At 38.2% G+C, this 8,311-nt stretch overlaps 1 protein-coding gene across 1 annotated transcript in view; it reads right to left on the minus strand.

Annotated features, from left to right (window-relative positions):
* Positions 1-8,089, minus strand: part of LOC149484360 (uncharacterized) — a 100,581-nt gene extending 92,492 nt beyond the window's left edge. Inside the window, exon 1 of the mRNA XM_089700515.1 lies at positions 7,942-8,089. The gene's annotated coding sequence lies outside the window, so the exon portion shown is untranslated. The remainder of the gene's footprint in view (positions 1-7,941) is intronic.
* Between the last annotated feature and the right edge of the window lie 222 nt (positions 8,090-8,311).

The raw sequence follows: 8,311 nt of genomic DNA on the forward strand, positions 1-8,311 counted from the left end.
TTCTGCAAGCTCGTCGCTCGATGGAGTCCAAAGCTCCAAGGTGAGTTTTGGCGGAACCCGCCCAAAGATGACTACAATACTCCACACACGACCGAACTTGGGCTTGATAAAGTTTTAGAAGCTGTTCCGGTGTGAAGTATTGTCTCACTTTAGCAAGTATTCCAAGTTTTTTTGGCTGCTATATGGGCTTTGGACTCGATGAATTGTCCGAAATTGAGATTTGCAGAAATCGATACACCAAGTAGATCAAGGCTGTCAGTTAATGAGATCGGTACATCACAGAAAGATGGAGTTAGATGGAGAGAAGTCCGTTTGGCAGTGAAAAAACACGCTTGTGTTTTTTTCGCGTTAAACTCTACCAGATTAGCGTCGCCCCAACTAGCGACATCCTGTAAGGCTGAGTTCATACGCGCAACCATAGCCTGCCGCTCGGATTTGGTGATGATTTGGGATGCTTGGGCATTGGACAGATACCTCTCCACAACAGTAGTATCATCTGCATATCCGAACATGTTGGGTTTGAGAAGGTCGTTTATGTGCAGAAGAAATAAAGTTGCAGAGAGGACGGATCCCTGAGGAACACCGGCATTAATAGTCATTTCATCTGATGAACAACCATCAATAATGACACGTATCGTGCGTTCTTTCAGAAAATCTTCTATCCAAGCACAAAGGACATGGGGAATACCGTACGCTGGAAGCTTGTTCAGTAAGCCAGCATGCCAAACCTTATCAAATGCCTTGGAGATGTCTAGAGAGACGGCCAACGCCTCTCCATGATTCTCCAAGGCTTCGCCCCATTGGTGTGTAGCGTGCGCTAGAAGATCGCCAGTCGACCTCTTTTTGCGAAAGCCGTATTGGCGGTCGCTGAGGAGGTCGTTGGCTTCTAGGTGTTCGAGAAGTTGTTCATTCAATATACGCTCCATAATCTTAGAGAGTACGGAGGTTATTGATATTGGCCGATAGTTCGTGGGTTCAGCACGATTACCTTTTTTGGGTACAGGTTGAACGTTTGCCACTTTCCAACTCTTGGGAACTATTCCGGATTTTAAAGATAAGCGGAAAAGGCGTGTGAGGACAGGAGACAACTCTGGTGCACAGTTCTTAAATACTACCGCAGGCAAGCCATCCGGTCCGCTGGCTTTATTCACGTCTAGATTACGAAGGGTTTTAAGAACTGTCTTTTGTGTTATATGTATGTTAGACATATATGAGCCACAATGGGGAATTATTGGTGGACATTTATTACCAGAATCTAGACGCGAATTATTTGATTTATTGAATTATTTGCAAAAAGTGATGCCAGTAAATCGGCTTTTTCCTTCGCGCTATGTGCCAACGAACCATCAGACTTAAGTAACGGTGGCAGTGAAGGACGACAGAAGTTTGACTCGACAATCTTGGCAAGAGACCAAAAAGCCTTACTACCTGAAGGGTAGGATATCAGTTTCTTGCCAATACTCTCAATTCGGTCGAATCGGGCTTTTTTGAGCACCTTTTTGTAGTATTTGGCGGCCTTATTAAATGCCCTCTTTTTCGAGCGCAGATCTGGAGCTTTGCGTAGTCGAGCATCGACCCAGGCTTTATAAGCTAAGAACTTCCGTTTCTCTGCGGTGATGCAGTCGGAGTTAAACCAAGGTTTAGCTTTGCCATCGAAGTTAACGTCTGAGAAAGGGATATAATACTCCATTCCCTGACGAATAACATCAAAGACATTATCCGCGCAGCTGGAAGGATCGGCCGACGAGAAGCAGACTTGTCGCCATGGATAACTTGCAAAAAAGTGACGCATCTCTTCCCAATCTGCTAACTTGTATTTCCATACTCTCCGCTTATAACTGGTGGTAGTGTCTGGAGGAGGATAGTTCGATACAGTCTTCACCAGACAGTGGTCAGATGATCCTAAAGGTGCAGAGACTGATATTGAGTGTCTGTCTGGATCTGTTGTTAACAGAAGGTCGAGGCAGTTTGCTGTGTGGTCTTCGATGTCAGGAACACGTGTCGCTTCTTGAACCAGCTGGGAGAGGTTATGAGTCAGCGCAAGGTTGAAAGTTTCTCTACCCGCATGGTCGGTCTTTTGGAATGGAAATAGCCATTCGGCGTGACAGGCGTTAAAGTCTCCCAGAAAGACCAATTCTGCGTCAGGGTACCGACTTCCAATCACATCAGCAGCTTCACTGAGGTAGTTAAGTAACCTAGTTGTCTCAAAGTCACCACTGTGCGATCGATATACACAGGCATATATAATTTTATGAGTGCCCATGTCCACCATCGACCACAGGACTGAAAAACTGGGCTCTTCAAGTTGACGAAGACGCAAAAGGCAAATATCATCGCGAACATAAACACAAACTCCGGCTTTTGGCTTGAAATTGTATTCAATAGAATAGCCTGGATACTTCAGGTATGTTGCATCAGCGGGGTTCTTAATTTGCGTCTCCGTAAGGAATAGTAGATGCGGCTTCTCTGTCTCAAGATGGTGATGGACTGAAAGTAGATTAGAGTGCAAGCCTCGGATGTTGGTGAGGTGCACTTTGAAAGAGAGGAAGTGCAGCCGCTGTAAAACCTTATTTCCTTTATGAGACTTTTTCATCTTTACTTTTATTTGTTTGGTAGAGTGAATAGGCGGGAACTGTTGGTAGTTGAACGAGGCTTTGCATATAGAACCACCCGAATGCAGGCAGGATCTACATTGATGGGGTCTAGTTTGGAGACTGCGGGGACGCCCGAAACCCCCCGAATATTGCCAACGGGTCCTCTCATCCGGTCGCCAACCGGCACGTTGGAGCCAACTCGGGATTATACACAGGCGGCGGGGCAGCCTTTCACGGGTGGCTAACCCGCTAATTGGGCCCCCTACAACCTGCGGTCGGCCAGCGGTAAACCGTTTCTTCGGATCCCGCTACCCTCCAAGACTAGACGCCAGATGCAGAAAAGCACTGCTGCACTGGATTCGGTTCTTAAATGCAAAGCTACTGTTCGGACCCAACCATTCACCAGAAGGGCTTCACCCAACATCATGCCGGAACACGACGAATCGCTTGGCGGCAAGGCTTTGTTGGGTGGGTGGTAACTAGCCGGGACAACTGTCTTCCACCAGAATGTTCGGTTACTCGTTTGGCACAACCCGGGGGACACGTGTAGGGAATCGAGAGTTAAAACCTACGGACGCGAGTAACATCGCCCCCCAAAATGTCTATAATAATTATACGATTTGCCAGTGTGTGCAAGAATGTGTGCATGTATATTTTGGGTATATGAGTAAGTTTTTGCACCTTAGCTGCGAGGAATAATTTAAAACTTTTAGGAGTGCTAATTTTAGGCATTTGTCGTAACAAGGTCTCACCTACTAACATAAAATAAATACAAATTGTTTTGATAAATAAAGCGCACATTATCGCTAAAGCTCTAATCATTTCCATTACATCCTTGTTCCAAAAAGTAAGACGTATCCTAATACAATGCAGAAAATGCTAAATAACTTAGCATTTTGAACTCAATTTCTTCCACAATTTTGAACAGCAAAAACTAGTTCATTCCGCTGTTCCCCGAACACATTCCCACAATATCCGACATTAGAGTCTCACTGTCAGCTTCGTAAATGTGAAATAAATCAATGCCATAAATCAATTACTGCGACAGCTCTGTTCAATCTAATTGACCGTTTTTTTGGGGTTCCGTACCCGAAAAGTAAAACGGGATTCAGACTTCGCTGTCCGTCAGGCACCAGGCTGGTATCTCATGAACCGTGATACATAGTTAGAAAGTTGGAATTTTCAGAGATGGTGTTTCTGTCGATAAAAAAATAATAATAAATAGAGGGTAATAAATTGGCGAGGTGACCAAATTTTTTGTAGTTACTCTTACTCGCCTATATGTACGGAACTCTTAGCTTCACAAGTCCGACTCGCACTTGACCAACTTTTATTTTGGTCATTTCACGAACCAATGGAGTTTGAAATGGGAAAGCATGAGATTTCTGAACCGCGACGAAACGAAATTAGATATTCTAGAACATTTTAAATTAAAAATGCATCAATTCCTAGTCAAATGAGATTATATAAATATTTAATTTATTGCTGTCAAAGCTATAAATAGATAATTTATGAACATTTTTTTTTATATTGGTGTGGACATGTGCAGGAATAGCCTGATTAGTAGACCTTGCGAAATATGCAAAAAGTTATCAAGTTTGACGATTACAATAGCTAATTTATAGATTTCTTCTTTTTATTACCTTATTTATAAATTATTTACTAATAAAAAAGGTAATAAATTAGTAAATAATAAGAATATATTCTGTGTTATGTCAAGGCTGAATTTATAAATATCTAGTAGGTAGGTACTTATTATATTTCTAAATATAACGATCCATGTGAAGCTTTTTTATCTGAATCTTCGTTGAAATAAAAGTACACATTTATTTATTTTAATATCATCGTCAGCCACCGCAATTCTTATGAAAATTTACTCTGCCGAGATAAATACTGATTTAAATTATCTTGTCACTAGCATGTTAAATTTAATAAGTAGAGATTGTTACGTTAAAATAGGTCAGCACCTACTTTAAACAAATCGCCATTAAAACTAATTTAGCCTATTTAAAAACTGCTGACATCATCTACCGTTAAACAGATGTTATTGAGTGAATTATACACTAATATATCATACTTGTAACCGAATTAGGGTGCACTCACACACATCAGTCACCGTCACGGCACGTCACCGGACAGGATTAAAAAAAAATATGTATCAATAGTTCTAGTATGACTCTGTTCCCACACGACAGTCGCCGGCACGAAATCTATCAGTGACGTCACCGGTCAGGCACGTCAAATAATCTTTCCATACATGTATCATACTTTTATCCCCACTCACCCGGTGCCGTCACGTCTCAGTTCAGTCAGCGTCGTGCTACCGTCAATAATTGCTACATGTTCTCTAGCGTGACACACGTCTAATCACTGACTAACCTGATGTATGTGTTCAATGATTCAGTCAAACCGGCGACGTGACTGACGGACAACATGACGGTGACTGGTGTTTGTGGATACGTACACAAACCGTCACCGATCAGTCATCGGTGACTTGACGGTGACTGATGTGTGTGAGTGCACCCTAAATCATTGTCAGTCACAACACAATTGAATCGCGAAAAACATTTCTATCGGATGTCATATTTTGCTTGGCGTTTTGTTACACGCCTACGTTTCGTTTGTGAAATACATAACGGTGTACAGTTGAACAGACTCACAGATTTATATTCTATCCGTACAAGGAACTGTAATTTCTATCGTATAATGTAATTTCTACGTACTTGCACAATTGTATCTGATTGTAGGAGCGGTTGGAAAGATTCAATAAGCAGAGATGAATGAGTAGTACCAATGAGTAAAAGTGCTGTAAAATAACTTATTTTTTGAGTAATGATTATGGATTTTATTTTGGAATAATATTGATTTACTCAAAAATAATCTTTTAAAAACTTTAGAATCTTTCGCTGTTATGCTTTCTTGATTACCATCAACTGAATGAACTTTTGAGGGCTGAGTTTTTCTCACAATATTGAAGAAGATATAACATACAAATATACATAAATTGATAAAATCTTTATATTATTTAAAACCACCAGACACGATTATATGAATGACAACGATTTTAATAATCTATTAACATAATAATTAATTCAATCAGTATAAAATGGATGAATATTGAATATACGAATCTATTTATGTAGGTATAAATAAAAGATTGTGACCTCTGCTAGATTATTATTTTTGTTCTCGTATAAATTCATGAATATTTAAATATGCTTTTCCTACATTATACCCAGATAGATGTTATTTAAAAAAAAAGACGTGTAGCACTCGGGGACTGCCGCGGTAAAGCTATGGCATGCTATGCCTTCAAGCCAAGCTCCGCGCCCGTCGGAGTGGGGGGCGTGAGGATTTTTCGTTACGAAATTTCTCGATTCGGTCCCCGCGCTCAAGGCTCGCGATAGAAGCTATGCAATAGCTTAAAAACTCTAGTAAATTTTCTAGTCTCCTATAGGTACTCTCACTCCAGACTGCTAGAGCATTCACGGATATTTTTATCGACGTTCCAAAACACGACGAAGATTCTTCCCCCATTCTCTATGAAGCATTCTGTATTCTGACTCTCTTTCTATCTTTCTTTTAATTACAATACAATTCAGAATCTATTTGATATTTTCGTGTATGCTGACTGTATACGACTGTTAATCTGATTTTCTGGTTTTTTGATCTGGTGGTGACAACTAATAAATCATCTACCCATTATAAAGAGGGAAGTTTTTTTATTTGTTTGCTTGTAGGCTCAAATAGTACGTCTAGACTGATTTAAATGATTTTTCTCTAAGAGATGTAGCTTACATTATTAGTAAATCCTGCGTGAGTCCGGCCGGAGATAGGACGAGTGATTAGTTCGAAAATAAATTAATAAGTACATCTATCAGCTTTTTCGCATACCTTATATTCCTTCTGTTATGTAAATTATATTCATGAAATACCTCTGTATGTTTTCGTAGAAAGAAATTAATTAAGAAAACAAAGGTTTAATTTGAACGGAAACCAAAGCAACCATCGAGAGTTATGGGCGGTTCTCAAATAACTTACCATTAGAATGCCGATTCTTAGAAACAAACATGATTATAATATGATCGTAAAGTTGGTCTTTTATTGTTTATTTTAATTGCATTCTTCATTCATTCTTTTATAATACATTTGTTATTCGTGTAACGAGTTCATAGAGCAATAAGCTAAATATTTTTATACATAGCCATTAGCCATATTGATTTTTCTTTATATAATTTAATTGCCAATCGAAAAGTTGAGAGATTTCGGAAGTAGTAGAATACATAAAATTTCTCGACTCTACAGTTAAAATAAAATACGAAAGTTTTTCAAGTTGTCCGAAGCAAAACAGACAAAATTAATATTAATTTACACTTTTGCATGTTTTATTAATACAATCGTATATCTAGATAACATTTTTGCAAATCTAGCTATTTTTATAAACTAAGATCGAGTTTGATATATAAAGAGCAAGGTCAAATTAGTCTAACAGTTCTTATAATAAAAGAAAAGACAAAAATAAATAGAGTCAATTGACTTACTATATTCTTGAAGAATAAAGAAAGTAATTTCATTGTATTAAATCAATGGTTAGTGAGGTAATTTTTACAAATTACATATTTTTTCGATATTTTTATGTTTATCTCTACCTATAAATTTAAAAGAGAAAAATGTACTTTATAAAGGTTTAGACCGTCAAAGTCCGAAGCTCGCAAAAGTCCCTGAATTTCTGGATATACTGGTTTTATCATGATTTGCGCGACGCGGGAGATGTCTACATACATTGTAATTTTCTCATTTTATTTTGCTCAAGTGCCTGGAATTCCTTTAACTATAAAATCCAGAAAGTTCAATGTCGTCTTTGGAGGTAAAGACGTAATTATTTTATTTTTATTGTATTTATTACAAGTAGGTCAGCCATCATTCCTTGCAGGAATTCATAAACCAGTAACTTCTTACATCCCAAAATAATGGTTTATGTTACTGAAAAAATTGTTCCAATATTATTTTGCGAGACAATATTACAGTCGAATATATATGTAATAAAATATACAAGATACAATACTATTAAAATATGCAAGATCAATTTAACCTTTTACTCTTTTAGATTTGATGATTATTATAATTTAATTCAATTAATTAATTCGTCGACCCACTGACTCTACATTTTTATTTTAAATTTTATTGGTCTTCATTCTTAGTAATTAAACAATGCGTTACAGAAACATCCATTTAATTAAAAATCTTATTATTCTACAATGCTAGCAAAAAGTTTTAATTCGCATTATATTTTATGGTTCTACAAACCGTACACAATCTCGTAATCATAAAATGCCGGTATATTTACCTTGAAATATTCGCACGAATCACTTCACAAACACATAGCAAATATATTCAAATGAGAGTATAGGTATGTTTAATTTTTATTGCGCGATTTCGATTCGAACTCTCGTAAACCTCGCGAAGTTACCGTGGCGACGCACGTGCTCTCCCTCCGTAAGCCAGAATACAACTGGTTGATTATAATGTAAAATGTAAAGATAAGCTCTTCAGCCACCGTGTCATGTGTGACGTAAGCGTTTTTCATAACAGCCTTAGCGGTTTTCCTTTGAATTACAGCGGCTATGGATAACAGCTGTGGTTTCAATTTACCATCGCGTTATAATGGTTCTAAATTCTAATCGTTGATGTTAAGTTGTTTTTTACAAACTATATAT

This window comes from Colias philodice, chromosome 11 (genome assembly GCF_061535455.1).
Source record: "Colias philodice isolate Cphi_HAF_F1 chromosome 11, ilColPhil1 Martin Lab GWU primary, whole genome shotgun sequence".
Classification (NCBI taxonomy): domain Eukaryota; kingdom Metazoa; phylum Arthropoda; class Insecta; order Lepidoptera; family Pieridae; genus Colias; species Colias philodice.